We start from the raw sequence: 15,237 nt of genomic DNA on the forward strand, positions 1-15,237 counted from the left end.
AGACATGTTGTCAACCTCTAGATCCCTTACATGCCTGCACTTTTCGGCTTGCTGCTGCTGCAATCCACGCGTTTTAGATCTGCATAACTCCACCTCTTTAAACACAGCACCTTCACCCCCTGCTGTTCCCACCCGCCTCAACACCGTTGGAAGGGAGGAGAACCAATTAAGGCGGGGGGTGGGGTGGAACGAGCAGCTGTCTACCCTTAGCAGGAGGGCTCCTGATTACATACCTCTCCTGCTGCTGCTGCTGCTGGCTGTCCAGCAGCAGACTGAAGGTGGCTGCTGCTGTGCACAGGTATATAAAGGCTCAGAGCCTATTATGACACGCGCAGCCAGCGTTCCATTGCCACATTCCATCTACTGCAGGCAGGATACCTGGCTGGCTGAATGTCGCTGAGAAGCTCACAGAGACCGCCATAAGCAACAGTTTAACAGAATGCCACAGACTAATCAACCAAACTTTTTGGGTTGGGTTCTCTTTTATAGTCTGCAGGCATTAAATGAAAGAAGTCAGAGTTCCAGCAGAAGGAGACAACGTTTCAGAAAAGGCATTGTAGCAAACCAAAAAAGAAATTTTAAGCGCAGCAGAGTAACCAGCGCACATACCTGTTAGCTCAGGTGAGTTTAAAAGGCTGCTGTTGATAACAAGGGCATTTGCTAAATAGATGGTGTGTGTGCAACAATATACTGAAAGGTCAATTATATTGTGCAGCTTATCTCACCACCTGTAGTTATTTAGGTGAAAGCTCCAAAATGCTTGCCTAATATGTCTGTTTATCCAAAAGGAAGTAAAAAGGGAGAGCTAGAAAGATAGCATTGCATCACATTACATGGCAATGCAATGCACAGTTGCTGAAGTTGAACCAAAATGAGCTTGTAATCTGGCTTCTGCAACTTTGAACATGAAAAATCCAATGAGGAGAAGAAAAGCAAAGCCAAAGAGTCCATCCCAAAATCCGACAAACAAGCAAAATGAACAAAAAACATTGAATTCAATTCTTTCTGATTTTAGAAACTGCATTAAAGAAGGGGTGCACCGGTCCTGGAGATACTGCAATACCAGGTCAATGCGTGGAGTGGACAGAGCAAGCTCTTTTTCCATCTCCCTGTTCTAAAAATCCATTTAATATATGGTCCCCAGATAGGGGACGTATCAGATATTAAACTGATAAGAACAGATACTACACTTGATCTTAGCCAAAAGGCCGAGAAGCGATAACCAGAATTGGTTTCAAACTACGGAGCCACCCAAGGATCCTGAAAAGTCCATTTGTGGAGATGAGCTCCTGGACTCCCGTTAAGAAGACATGTTGTCAACCTCTAGATCCCTTACATGCCTGCACTTTTCGGCTTGCTGCTGCTGCAATCCACGCGTTTTAGATCTGCATAACTCCACCTCTTTAAACACAGCACCTTCACCCCCTGCTGTTCCCACCCGCCTCAACACCGTTGGAAGGGAGGAGAACCAATTAAGGCGGGGGGTGGGGTGGAACGAGCAGCTGTCTACCCTTAGCAGGAGGGCTCCTGATTACATACCTCTCCTGCTGCTGCTGCTGCTGGCTGTCCAGCAGCAGACTGAAGGTGGCTGCTGCTGTGCACAGGTATATAAAGGCTCAGAGCCTATTATGACACGCGCAGCCAGCGTTCCATTGCCACATTCCATCTACTGCAGGCAGGATACCTGGCTGGCTGAATGTCGCTGAGAAGCTCACAGAGACCGCCATAAGCAACAGTTTAACAGAATGCCACAGACTAATCAACCAAACTTTTTGGGTTGGGTTCTCTTTTATAGTCTGCAGGCATTAAATGAAAGAAGTCAGTGTTCCAGCAGAAGGAGACAACGTTTCAGAAAAGGCATTGTAGCAAACCAAAAAAGAAATTTTAAGCGCAGCAGAGTAACCAGCGCACATACCTGTTAGCTCAGGTGAGTTTAAAAGGCTGCTGTTGATAACAAGGGCATTTGCTAAATAGATGGTGTGTGTGCAACAATATACTGAAAGGTCAATTATATTGTGCAGCTTATCTCACCACCTGTAGTTATTTAGGTGAAAGCTCCAAAATGCTTGCCTAATATGTCTGTTTATCCAAAAGGAAGTAAAAAGGGAGAGCTAGAAAGATAGCATTGCATCACATTACATGGCAATGCAATGCACAGTTGCTGAAGTTGAACCAAAATGAGCTTGTAATCTGGCTTCTGCAACTTTGAACATGAAAAATCCAATGAGGAGAAGAAAAGCAAAGCCAAAGAGTCCATCCCAAAATCCGACAAACAAGCAAAATGAACAAAAAACATTGAATTCAATTCTTTCTGATTTTAGAAACTGCATTAAAGAAGGGGTGCACCGGTCCTGGAGATACTGCAATACCAGGTCAATGCGTGGAGTGGACAGAGCAAGCTCTTTTTCCATCTCCCTGTTCTAAAAATCCATTTAATATATGGTCCCCAGATAGGGGACGTATCAGATATTAAACTGATAAGAACAGATACTACACTTGATCTTAGCCAAAAGGCCGAGAAGCGATAACCAGAATTGGTTTCAAACTACGGAGCCACCCAAGGATCCTGAAAAGTCCATTTGTGGAGATGAGCTCCTGGACTCCCGTTAAGAAGACATGTTGTCAACCTCTAGATCCCTTACATGCCTGCACTTTTCGGCTTGCTGCTGCTGCAATCCACGCGTTTTAGATCTGCATAACTCCACCTCTTTAAACACAGCACCTTCACCCCCTGCTGTTCCCACCCGCCTCAACACCGTTGGAAGGGAGGAGAACCAATTAAGGCGGGGGGTGGGGTGGAACGAGCAGCTGTCTACCCTTAGCAGGAGGGCTCCTGATTACATACCTCTCCTGCTGCTGCTGCTGCTGGCTGTCCAGCAGCAGACTGAAGGTGGCTGCTGCTGTGCACAGGTATATAAAGGCTCAGAGCCTATTATGACACGCGCAGCCAGCGTTCCATTGCCACATTCCATCTACTGCAGGCAGGATACCTGGCTGGCTGAATGTCGCTGAGAAGCTCACAGAGACCGCCATAAGCAACAGTTTAACAGAATGCCACAGACTAATCAACCAAACTTTTTGGGTTGGGTTCTCTTTTATAGTCTGCAGGCATTAAATGAAAGAAGTCAGTGTTCCAGCAGAAGGAGACAACGTTTCAGAAAAGGCATTGTAGCAAACCAAAAAAGAAATTTTAAGCGCAGCAGAGTAACCAGCGCACATACCTGTTAGCTCAGGTGAGTTTAAAAGGCTGCTGTTGATAACAAGGGCATTTGCTAAATAGATGGTGTGTGTGCAACAATATACTGAAAGGTCAATTATATTGTGCAGCTTATCTCACCACCTGTAGTTATTTAGGTGAAAGCTCCAAAATGCTTGCCTAATATGTCTGTTTATCCAAAAGGAAGTAAAAAGGGAGAGCTAGAAAGATAGCATTGCATCACATTACATGGCAATGCAATGCACAGTTGCTGAAGTTGAACCAAAATGAGCTTGTAATCTGGCTTCTGCAACTTTGAACATGAAAAATCCAATGAGGAGAAGAAAAGCAAAGCCAAAGAGTCCATCCCAAAATCCGACAAACAAGCAAAATGAACAAAAAACATTGAATTCAATTCTTTCTGATTTTAGAAACTGCATTAAAGAAGGGGTGCACCGGTCCTGGAGATACTGCAATACCAGGTCAATGCGTGGAGTGGACAGAGCAAGCTCTTTTTCCATCTCCCTGTTCTAAAAATCCATTTAATATATGGTCCCCAGATAGGGGACGTATCAGATATTAAACTGATAAGAACAGATACTACACTTGATCTTAGCCAAAAGGCCGAGAAGCGATAACCAGAATTGGTTTCAAACTACGGAGCCACCCAAGGATCCTGAAAAGTCCATTTGTGGAGATGAGCTCCTGGACTCCCGTTAAGAAGACATGTTGTCAACCTCTAGATCCCTTACATGCCTGCACTTTTCGGCTTGCTGCTGCTGCAATCCACGCGTTTTAGATCTGCATAACTCCACCTCTTTAAACACAGCACCTTCACCCCCTGCTGTTCCCACCCGCCTCAACACCGTTGGAAGGGAGGAGAACCAATTAAGGCGGGGGGTGGGGTGGAACGAGCAGCTGTCTACCCTTAGCAGGAGGGCTCCTGATTACATACCTCTCCTGCTGCTGCTGCTGCTGGCTGTCCAGCAGCAGACTGAAGGTGGCTGCTGCTGTGCACAGGTATATAAAGGCTCAGAGCCTATTATGACACGCGCAGCCAGCGTTCCATTGCCACATTCCATCTACTGCAGGCAGGATACCTGGCTGGCTGAATGTCGCTGAGAAGCTCACAGAGACCGCCATAAGCAACAGTTTAACAGAATGCCACAGACTAATCAACCAAACTTTTTGGGTTGGGTTCTCTTTTATAGTCTGCAGGCATTAAATGAAAGAAGTCAGTGTTCCAGCAGAAGGAGACAACGTTTCAGAAAAGGCATTGTAGCAAACCAAAAAAGAAATTTTAAGCGCAGCAGAGTAACCAGCGCACATACCTGTTAGCTCAGGTGAGTTTAAAAGGCTGCTGTTGATAACAAGGGCATTTGCTAAATAGATGGTGTGTGTGCAACAATATACTGAAAGGTCAATTATATTGTGCAGCTTATCTCACCACCTGTAGTTATTTAGGTGAAAGCTCCAAAATGCTTGCCTAATATGTCTGTTTATCCAAAAGGAAGTAAAAAGGGAGAGCTAGAAAGATAGCATTGCATCACATTACATGGCAATGCAATGCACAGTTGCTGAAGTTGAACCAAAATGAGCTTGTAATCTGGCTTCTGCAACTTTGAACATGAAAAATCCAATGAGGAGAAGAAAAGCAAAGCCAAAGAGTCCATCCCAAAATCCGACAAACAAGCAAAATGAACAAAAAACATTGAATTCAATTCTTTCTGATTTTAGAAACTGCATTAAAGAAGGGGTGCACCGGTCCTGGAGATACTGCAATACCAGGTCAATGCGTGGAGTGGACAGAGCAAGCTCTTTTTCCATCTCCCTGTTCTAAAAATCCATTTAATATATGGTCCCCAGATAGGGGACGTATCAGATATTAAACTGATAAGAACAGATACTACACTTGATCTTAGCCAAAAGGCCGAGAAGCGATAACCAGAATTGGTTTCAAACTACGGAGCCACCCAAGGATCCTGAAAAGTCCATTTGTGGAGATGAGCTCCTGGACTCCCGTTAAGAAGACATGTTGTCAACCTCTAGATCCCTTACATGCCTGCACTTTTCGGCTTGCTGCTGCTGCAATCCACGCGTTTTAGATCTGCATAACTCCACCTCTTTAAACACAGCACCTTCAACCCCTGCTGTTCCCACCCGCCTCAACACCGTTGGAAGGGAGGAGAACCAATTAAGGCGGGGGGTGGGGTGGAACGAGCAGCTGTCTACCCTTAGCAGGAGGGCTCCTGATTACATACCTCTCCTGCTGCTGCTGCTGCTGCTGGCTGTCCAGCAGCAGACTGAAGGTGGCTGCTGCTGTGCACAGGTATATAAAGGCTCAGAGCCTATTATGACACGCGCAGCCAGCGTTCCATTGCCACATTCCATCTACTGCAGGCAGGATACCTGGCTGGCTGAATGTCGCTGAGAAGCTCACAGAGACCGCCATAAGCAACAGTTTAACAGAATGCCACAGACTAATCAACCAAACTTTTTGGGTTGGGTTCTCTTTTATAGTCTGCAGGCATTAAATGAAAGAAGTCAGAGTTCCAGCAGAAGGAGACAACGTTTCAGAAAAGGCATTGTAGCAAACCAAAAAAGAAATTTTAAGCGCAGCAGAGTAACCAGCGCACATACCTGTTAGCTCAGGTGAGTATAAAAGGCTGCTGTTGATAACAAGGGCATTTGCTAAATAGATGGTGTGTGTGCAACAATATACTGAAAGGTCAATTATATTGTGCAGCTTATCTCACCACCTGTAGTTATTTAGGTGAAAGCTCCAAAATGCTTGCCTAATATGTCTGTTTATCCAAAAGGAAGTAAAAAGGGAGAGCTAGAAAGATAGCATTGCATCACATTACATGGCAATGCAATGCACAGTTGCTGAAGTTGAACCAAAATGAGCTTGTAATCTGGCTTCTGCAACTTTGAACATGAAAAATCCAATGAGGAGAAGAAAAGCAAAGCCAAAGAGTCCATCCCAAAATCCGACAAACAAGCAAAATGAACAAAAAACATTGAATTCAATTCTTTCTGATTTTAGAAACTGCATTAAAGAAGGGGTGCACCGGTCCTGGAGATACTGCAATACCAGGTCAATGCGTGGAGTGGACAGAGCAAGCTCTTTTTCCATCTCCCTGTTCTAAAAATCCATTTAATATATGGTCCCCAGATAGGGGACGTATCAGATATTAAACTGATAAGAACAGATACTACACTTGATCTTAGCCAAAAGGCCGAGAAGCGATAACCAGAATTGGTTTCAAACTACGGAGCCACCCAAGGATCCTGAAAAGTCCATTTGTGGAGATGAGCTCCTGGACTCCCGTTAAGAAGACATGTTGTCAACCTCTAGATCCCTTACATGCCTGCACTTTTCGGCTTGCTGCTGCTGCAATCCACGCGTTTTAGATCTGCATAACTCCACCTCTTTAAACACAGCACCTTCACCCCCTGCTGTTCCCACCCGCCTCAACACCGTTGGAAGGGAGGAGAACCAATTAAGGCGGGGGGTGGGGTGGAACGAGCAGCTGTCTACCCTTAGCAGGAGGGCTCCTGATTACATACCTCTCCTGCTGCTGCTGCTGCTGGCTGTCCAGCAGCAGACTGAAGGTGGCTGCTGCTGTGCACAGGTATATAAAGGCTCAGAGCCTATTATGACACGCGCAGCCAGCGTTCCATTGCCACATTCCATCTACTGCAGGCAGGATACCTGGCTGGCTGAATGTCGCTGAGAAGCTCACAGAGACCGCCATAAGCAACAGTTTAACAGAATGCCACAGACTAATCAACCAAACTTTTTGGGTTGGGTTCTCTTTTATAGTCTGCAGGCATTAAATGAAAGAAGTCAGTGTTCCAGCAGAAGGAGACAACGTTTCAGAAAAGGCATTGTAGCAAACCAAAAAAGAAATTTTAAGCGCAGCAGAGTAACCAGCGCACATACCTGTTAGCTCAGGTGAGTTTAAAAGGCTGCTGTTGATAACAAGGGCATTTGCTAAATAGATGGTGTGTGTGCAACAATATACTGAAAGGTCAATTATATTGTGCAGCTTATCTCACCACCTGTAGTTATTTAGGTGAAAGCTCCAAAATGCTTGCCTAATATGTCTGTTTATCCAAAAGGAAGTAAAAAGGGAGAGCTAGAAAGATAGCATTGCATCACATTACATGGCAATGCAATGCACAGTTGCTGAAGTTGAACCAAAATGAGCTTGTAATCTGGCTTCTGCAACTTTGAACATGAAAAATCCAATGAGGAGAAGAAAAGCAAAGCCAAAGAGTCCATCCCAAAATCCGACAAACAAGCAAAATGAACAAAAAACATTGAATTCAATTCTTTCTGATTTTAGAAACTGCATTAAAGAAGGGGTGCACCGGTCCTGGAGATACTGCAATACCAGGTCAATGCGTGGAGTGGACAGAGCAAGCTCTTTTTCCATCTCCCTGTTCTAAAAATCCATTTAATATATGGTCCCCAGATAGGGGACGTATCAGATATTAAACTGATAAGAACAGATTTTTTTTTTTTTATCGAAAGCCCGAATTCGTGTACAAAACCCGAGTGCGCTTAAAAAAGTGACAAGTGCCACAAAAAAAAGTGCACTAGGATGCTGGTCTTCTTGAAACCCTCTCCAAAAGGAGAAGGGTCCCCCAAACCATTCCCCGTCCCTCCGAGCCAGAAGGCCACAGCGAGGAACAGGGACAAATAGCCACCTCCAGCCGGAGCCAGAGGCGACCCAATCTTACCCCCAATACCTGCCCGAGTTCTCACCCGAGCAAGGCACTGGTAGCCAAAGACTGTGCTCCCCTCCCGGAAGAGGGGAGCCAACAACGCTCTCCTCCCGAAAGAGGAGAGCCAGTGGGGTTCAGGGGGGAGCGGAACCTGATGGCCACACACTCCCCCCCTAGACCTGCCAAGAGAGGAACCCGTAAGGGAACCGCATCCCGACAAAATCCTAGTAAGGACGTGGACACACGTGAAAAAGTGGACACACAGTGACAAAAAAAAATTAAATAAATAGTGAAGGTTTCACAGTATAATACTGCCCGGACCTTCGACCGGGAATTGAAAAATTCCCCATCCTAAGGCCAGAAGGCCCGGAATAAGGGTGTGTGTGAAGAAAGAAATATTGAAGTGCTAGTGCAAATGTGCTATAAACTCAAGTGGGGTTCCCAATCCCAGTGAGTTAAGGCACCCCAGGGTCACCACTCCTGGGGCACTTCACACTTCGGGCTTTCGATCTTCCCCGGCCCAATGGCGTCGATCCTGGGGGGCCATGCTTTCCACCAGATGACTATATTAGCCACCTGGCGTACTAACAAGCGCCTAAACCCCAGTGTGCATAATGTATCAATCTACTAGGGCGGCCAACATCCAAAACCGCCTTTTCGAAAGATACTACACTTGATCTTAGCCAAAAGGCCGAGAAGCGATAACCAGAATTGGTTTCAAACTACGGAGCCACCCAAGGATCCTGAAAAGTCCATTTGTGGAGATGAGCTCCTGGACTCCCGTTAAGAAGACATGTTGTCAACCTCTAGATCCCTTACATGCCTGCACTTTTCGGCTTGCTGCTGCTGCAATCCACGCGTTTTAGATCTGCATAACTCCACCTCTTTAAACACAGCACCTTCACCCCCTGCTGTTCCCACCCGCCTCAACACCGTTGGAAGGGAGGAGAACCAATTAAGGCGGGGGGTGGGGTGGAACGAGCAGCTGTCTACCCTTAGCAGGAGGGCTCCTGATTACATACCTCTCCTGCTGCTGCTGCTGCTGGCTGTCCAGCAGCAGACTGAAGGTGGCTGCTGTGCACAGGTATATAAAGGCTCAGAGCCTATTATGACACGCGCAGCCAGCGTTCCATTGCCACATTCCATCTACTGCAGGCAGGATACCTGGCTGGCTGAATGTCGCTGAGAAGCTCACAGAGACCGCCATAAGCAACAGTTTAACAGAATGCCACAGACTAATCAACCAAACTTTTTGGGTTGGGTTCTCTTTTATAGTCTGCAGGCATTAAATGAAAGAAGTCAGTGTTCCAGCAGAAGGAGACAACGTTTCAGAAAAGGCATTGTAGCAAACCAAAAAAGAAATTTTAAGCGCAGCAGAGTAACCAGCGCACATACCTGTTAGCTCAGGTGAGTTTAAAAGGCTGCTGTTGATAACAAGGGCATTTGCTAAATAGATGGTGTGTGTGCAACAATATACTGAAAGGTCAATTATATTGTGCAGCTTATCTCACCACCTGTAGTTATTTAGGTGAAAGCTCCAAAATGCTTGCCTAATATGTCTGTTTATCCAAAAGGAAGTAAAAAGGGAGAGCTAGAAAGATAGCATTGCATCACATTACATGGCAATGCAATGCACAGTTGCTGAAGTTGAACCAAAATGAGCTTGTAATCTGGCTTCTGCAACTTTGAACATGAAAAATCCAATGAGGAGAAGAAAAGCAAAGCCAAAGAGTCCATCCCAAAATCCGACAAACAAGCAAAATGAACAAAAAACATTGAATTCAATTCTTTCTGATTTTAGAAACTGCATTAAAGAAGGGGTGCACCGGTCCTGGAGATACTGCAATACCAGGTCAATGCGTGGAGTGGACAGAGCAAGCTCTTTTTCCATCTCCCTGTTCTAAAAATCCATTTAATATATGGTCCCCAGATAGGGGACGTATCAGATATTAAACTGATAAGAACAGATACTACACTTGATCTTAGCCAAAAGGCCGAGAAGCGATAACCAGAATTGGTTTCAAACTACGGAGCCACCCAAGGATCCTGAAAAGTCCATTTGTGGAGATGAGCTCCTGGACTCCCGTTAAGAAGACATGTTGTCAACCTCTAGATCCCTTACATGCCTGCACTTTTCGGCTTGCTGCTGCTGCAATCCACGCGTTTTAGATCTGCATAACTCCACCTCTTTAAACACAGCACCTTCACCCCCTGCTGTTCCCACCCGCCTCAACACCGTTGGAAGGGAGGAGAACCAATTAAGGCGGGGGGTGGGGTGGAACGAGCAGCTGTCTACCCTTAGCAGGAGGGCTCCTGATTACATACCTCTCCTGCTGCTGCTGCTGCTGGCTGTCCAGCAGCAGACTGAAGGTGGCTGCTGCTGTGCACAGGTATATAAAGGCTCAGAGCCTATTATGACACGCGCAGCCAGCGTTCCATTGCCACATTCCATCTACTGCAGGCAGGATACCTGGCTGGCTGAATGTCGCTGAGAAGCTCACAGAGACCGCCATAAGCAACAGTTTAACAGAATGCCACAGACTAATCAACCAAACTTTTTGGGTTGGGTTCTCTTTTATAGTCTGCAGGCATTAAATGAAAGAAGTCAGTGTTCCAGCAGAAGGAGACAACGTTTCAGAAAAGGCATTGTAGCAAACCAAAAAAGAAATTTTAAGCGCAGCAGAGTAACCAGCGCACATACCTGTTAGCTCAGGTGAGTTTAAAAGGCTGCTGTTGATAACAAGGGCATTTGCTAAATAGATGGTGTGTGTGCAACAATATACTGAAAGGTCAATTATATTGTGCAGCTTATCTCACCACCTGTAGTTATTTAGGTGAAAGCTCCAAAATGCTTGCCTAATATGTCTGTTTATCCAAAAGGAAGTAAAAAGGGAGAGCTAGAAAGATAGCATTGCATCACATTACATGGCAATGCAATGCACAGTTGCTGAAGTTGAACCAAAATGAGCTTGTAATCTGGCTTCTGCAACTTTGAACATGAAAAATTCAATGAGGAGAAGAAAAGCAAAGCCAAAGAGTCCATCCCAAAATCCGACAAACAAGCAAAATGAACAAAAAACATTGAATTCAATTCTTTCTGATTTTAGAAACTGCATTAAAGAAGGGGTGCACCGGTCCTGGAGATACTGCAATACCAGGTCAATGCGTGGAGTGGACAGAGCAAGCTCTTTTTCCATCTCCCTGTTCTAAAAATCCATTTAATATATGGTCCCCAGATAGGGGACGTTTCAGATATTAAACTGATAAGAACAGATACTACACTTGATCTTAGCCAAAAGGCCAAGAAGCGATAACCAGAATTGGTTTCAAACTACGGAGCCACCCAAGGATCCTGAAAAGTCCATTTGTGGAGATGAGCTCCTGGACTCCCGTTAAGAAGACATGTTGTCAACCTCTAGATCCCTTACATGCCTGCACTTTTCGGCTTGCTGCTGCTGCAATCCACGCGTTTTAGATCTGCATAACTCCACCTCTTTAAACACAGCACCTTCACCCCCTGCTGTTCCCACCCGCCTCAACACCGTTGGAAGGGAGGAGAACCAATTAAGGCGGGGGGTGGGGTGGAACGAGCAGCTGTCTACCCTTAGCAGGAGGGCTCCTGATTACATACCTCTCCTGCTGCTGCTGCTGCTGCTGCTGGCTGTCCAGCAGCAGACTGAAGGTGGCTGCTGCTGTGCACAGGTATATAAAGGCTCAGAGCCTATTATGACACGCGCAGCCAGCGTTCCATTGCCACATTCCATCTACTGCAGGCAGGATACCTGGCTGGCTGAATGTCGCTGAGAAGCTCACAGAGACCGCCATAAGCAACAGTTTAACAGAATGCCACAGACTAATCAACCAAACTTTTTGGGTTGGGTTCTCTTTTATAGTCTGCAGGCATTAAATGAAAGAAGTCAGTGTTCCAGCAGAAGGAGACAACGTTTCAGAAAAGGCATTGTAGCAAACCAAAAAAGAAATTTTAAGCGCAGCAGAGTAACCAGCGCACATACCTGTTAGCTCAGGTGAGTTTAAAAGGCTGCTGTTGATAACAAGGGCATTTGCTAAATAGATGGTGTGTGTGCAACAATATACTGAAAGGTCAATTATATTGTGCAGCTTATCTCACCACCTGTAGTTATTTAGGTGAAAGCTCCAAAATGCTTGCCTAATATGTCTGTTTATCCAAAAGGAAGTAAAAAGGGAGAGCTAGAAAGATAGCATTGCATCACATTACATGGCAATGCAATGCACAGTTGCTGAAGTTGAACCAAAATGAGCTTGTAATCTGGCTTCTGCAACTTTGAACATGAAAAATCCAATGAGGAGAAGAAAAGCAAAGCCAAAGAGTCCATCCCAAAATCCGACAAACAAGCAAAATGAACAAAAAACATTGAATTCAATTCTTTCTGATTTTAGAAACTGCATTAAAGAAGGGGTGCACCGGTCCTGGAGATACTGCAATACCAGGTCAATGCGTGGAGTGGACAGAGCAAGCTCTTTTTCCATCTCCCTGTTCTAAAAATCCATTTAATATATGGTCCCCAGATAGGGGACGTATCAGATATTAAACTGATAAGAACAGATACTACACTTGATCTTAGCCAAAAGGCCGAGAAGCGATAACCAGAATTGGTTTCAAACTACGGAGCCACCCAAGGATCCTGAAAAGTCCATTTGTGGAGATGAGCTCCTGGACTCCCGTTAAGAAGACATGTTGTCAACCTCTAGATCCCTTACATGCCTGCACTTTTCGGCTTGCTGCTGCTGCAATCCACGCGTTTTAGATCTGCATAACTCCACCTCTTTAAACACAGCACCTTCACCCCCTGCTGTTCCCACCCGCCTCAACACCGTTGGAAGGGAGGAGAACCAATTAAGGCGGGGGGTGGGGTGGAACGAGCAGCTGTCTACCCTTAGCAGGAGGGCTCCTGATTACATACCTCTCCTGCTGCTGCTGCTGCTGGCTGTCCAGCAGCAGACTGAAGGTGGCTGCTGCTGTGCACAGGTATATAAAGGCTCAGAGCCTATTATGACACGCGCAGCCAGCGTTCCATTGCCACATTCCATCTACTGCAGGCAGGATACCTGGCTGGCTGAATGTCGCTGAGAAGCTCACAGAGACCGCCATAAGCAACAGTTTAACAGAATGCCACAGACTAATCAACCAAACTTTTTGGGTTGGGTTCTCTTTTATAGTCTGCAGGCATTAAATGAAAGAAGTCAGTGTTCCAGCAGAAGGAGACAACGTTTCAGAAAAGGCATTGTAGCAAACCAAAAAAGAAATTTTAAGCGCAGCAGAGTAACCAGCGCACATACCTGTTAGCTCAGGTGAGTTTAAAAGGCTGCTGTTGATAACAAGGGCATTTGCTAAATAGATGGTGTGTGTGCAACAATATACTGAAAGGTCAATTATATTGTGCAGCTTATCTCACCACCTGTAGTTATTTAGGTGAAAGCTCCAAAATGCTTGCCTAATATGTCTGTTTATCCAAAAGGAAGTAAAAAGGGAGAGCTAGAAAGATAGCATTGCATCACATTACATGGCAATGCAATGCACAGTTGCTGAAGTTGAACCAAAATGAGCTTGTAATCTGGCTTCTGCAACTTTGAACATGAAAAATCCAATGAGGAGAAGAAAAGCAAAGCCAAAGAGTCCATCCCAAAATCCGACAAACAAGCAAAATGAACAAAAAACATTGAATTCAATTCTTTCTGATTTTAGAAACTGCATTAAAGAAGGGGTGCACCGGTCCTGGAGATACTGCAATACCAGGTCAATGCGTGGAGTGGACAGAGCAAGCTCTTTTTCCATCTCCCTGTTCTAAAAATCCATTTAATATATGGTCCCCAGATAGGGGACGTATCAGATATTAAACTGATAAGAACAGATACTACACTTGATCTTAGCCAAAAGGCCGAGAAGCGATAACCAGAATTGGTTTCAAACTACGGAGCCACCCAAGGATCCTGAAAAGTCCATTTGTGGAGATGAGCTCCTGGACTCCCGTTAAGAAGACATGTTGTCAACCTCTAGATCCCTTACATGCCTGCACTTTTCGGCTTGCTGCTGCTGCAATCCACGCGTTTTAGATCTGCATAACTCCACCTCTTTAAACACAGCACCTTCACCCCCTGCTGTTCCCACCCGCCTCAACACCGTTGGAAGGGAGGAGAACCAATTAAGGCGGGGGGTGGGGTGGAACGAGCAGCTGTCTACCCTTAGCAGGAGGGCTCCTGATTACATACCTCTCCTGCTGCTGCTGCTGCTGGCTGTCCAGCAGCAGACTGAAGGTGGCTGCTGCTGTGCACAGGTATATAAAGGCTCAGAGCCTATTATGACACGCGCAGCCAGCGTTCCATTGCCACATTCCATCTACTGCAGGCAGGATACCTGGCTGGCTGAATGTCGCTGAGAAGCTCACAGAGACCGCCATAAGCAACAGTTTAACAGAATGCCACAGACTAATCAACCAAACTTTTTGGGTTGGGTTCTCTTTTATAGTCTGCAGGCATTAAATGAAAGAAGTCAGTGTTCCAGCAGAAGGAGACAACGTTTCAGAAAAGGCATTGTAGCAAACCAAAAAAGAAATTTTAAGCGCAGCAGAGTAACCAGCGCACATACCTGTTAGCTCAGGTGAGTTTAAAAGGCTGCTGTTGATAACAAGGGCATTTGCTAAATAGATGGTGTGTGTGCAACAATATACTGAAAGGTCAATTATATTGTGCAGCTTATCTCACCACCTGTAGTTATTTAGGTGAAAGCTCCAAAATGCTTGCCTAATATGTCTGTTTATCCAAAAGGAAGTAAAAAGGGAGAGCTAGAAAGATAGCATTGCATCACATTACATGGCAATGCAATGCACAGTTGCTGAAGTTGAACCAAAATGAGCTTGTAATCTGGCTTCTGCAACTTTGAACATGAAAAATCCAATGAGGAGAAGAAAAGCAAAGCCAAAGAGTCCATCCCAAAATCCGACAAACAAGCAAAATGAACAAAAAAACATTGAATTCAATTCTTTCTGATTTTAGAAACTGCATTAAAGAAGGGGTGCACCGGTCCTGGAGATACTGCAATACCAGGTCAATGCGTGGAGTGGACAGAGCAAGCTCTTTTTCCATCTCCCTGTTCTAAAAATCCATTTAATATATGGTCCCCAGATAGGGGACGTATCAGATATTAAACTGATAAGAACAGATACTACACTTGATCTTAGCCAAAAGGCCGAGAAGCGATAACCAGAATTGGTTTCAAACTACGGAGCCACCCAAGGATCCTGAAAAGTCCATTTGTGGAGATGAGCTCC

The 15,237-nt window shown here is 45.3% G+C and overlaps 11 non-coding genes and 1 pseudogene across 11 annotated transcripts; all 12 read right to left on the reverse strand.

The window, feature by feature from the left end:
* Positions 1–1,029: 1,029 nt before the first annotated feature.
* On the reverse strand, positions 1,030–1,220 carry LOC141231598 (U2 spliceosomal RNA). The gene has a single exon (XR_012297912.1). It is a non-coding gene; the product is annotated as a U2 spliceosomal RNA (small nuclear RNA).
* A 1,115-nt stretch (positions 1,221–2,335) lies between these two features.
* On the reverse strand, positions 2,336–2,526 carry LOC141231599 (U2 spliceosomal RNA). The gene has a single exon (XR_012297913.1). It is a non-coding gene; the product is annotated as a U2 spliceosomal RNA (small nuclear RNA).
* A 1,115-nt stretch (positions 2,527–3,641) lies between these two features.
* Positions 3,642–3,832, reverse strand: LOC141231601 (U2 spliceosomal RNA). Its single transcript, XR_012297915.1, has one exon. It is a non-coding gene; the product is annotated as a U2 spliceosomal RNA (small nuclear RNA).
* A 1,115-nt stretch (positions 3,833–4,947) lies between these two features.
* Positions 4,948–5,138, reverse strand: LOC141231602 (U2 spliceosomal RNA). Its single transcript, XR_012297916.1, has one exon. It is a non-coding gene; the product is annotated as a U2 spliceosomal RNA (small nuclear RNA).
* Positions 5,139–6,256: 1,118 nt separating this feature from the next.
* Positions 6,257–6,447, reverse strand: LOC141231603 (U2 spliceosomal RNA). The gene has a single exon (XR_012297917.1). It is a non-coding gene; the product is annotated as a U2 spliceosomal RNA (small nuclear RNA).
* A 1,115-nt stretch (positions 6,448–7,562) lies between these two features.
* Positions 7,563–7,747, reverse strand: LOC141231838 (U2 spliceosomal RNA). Its single transcript, XR_012298140.1, has one exon. It is a non-coding gene; the product is annotated as a U2 spliceosomal RNA (small nuclear RNA).
* A 794-nt stretch (positions 7,748–8,541) lies between these two features.
* On the reverse strand, positions 8,542–8,633 carry LOC141231887 (U2 spliceosomal RNA; annotated as a pseudogene).
* A 1,112-nt stretch (positions 8,634–9,745) lies between these two features.
* Positions 9,746–9,936, reverse strand: LOC141231604 (U2 spliceosomal RNA). Its single transcript, XR_012297918.1, has one exon. It is a non-coding gene; the product is annotated as a U2 spliceosomal RNA (small nuclear RNA).
* Positions 9,937–11,051: 1,115 nt separating this feature from the next.
* LOC141231775 (U2 spliceosomal RNA) lies at positions 11,052–11,242 on the reverse strand. The gene has a single exon (XR_012298084.1). It is a non-coding gene; the product is annotated as a U2 spliceosomal RNA (small nuclear RNA).
* A 1,121-nt stretch (positions 11,243–12,363) lies between these two features.
* On the reverse strand, positions 12,364–12,554 carry LOC141231605 (U2 spliceosomal RNA). Its single transcript, XR_012297919.1, has one exon. It is a non-coding gene; the product is annotated as a U2 spliceosomal RNA (small nuclear RNA).
* A 1,115-nt stretch (positions 12,555–13,669) lies between these two features.
* Positions 13,670–13,860, reverse strand: LOC141231606 (U2 spliceosomal RNA). Its single transcript, XR_012297920.1, has one exon. It is a non-coding gene; the product is annotated as a U2 spliceosomal RNA (small nuclear RNA).
* Positions 13,861–14,976: 1,116 nt separating this feature from the next.
* Positions 14,977–15,167, reverse strand: LOC141231607 (U2 spliceosomal RNA). The gene has a single exon (XR_012297921.1). It is a non-coding gene; the product is annotated as a U2 spliceosomal RNA (small nuclear RNA).
* Between the last annotated feature and the right edge of the window lie 70 nt (positions 15,168–15,237).

This window comes from Phyllobates terribilis, unplaced genomic scaffold (genome assembly GCF_046119375.1).
Source record: "Phyllobates terribilis strain yellow unplaced genomic scaffold, ASM4611937v1 Scaffold_538__1_contigs__length_1162401, whole genome shotgun sequence".
NCBI classification, from domain to species: domain Eukaryota; kingdom Metazoa; phylum Chordata; class Amphibia; order Anura; family Dendrobatidae; genus Phyllobates; species Phyllobates terribilis.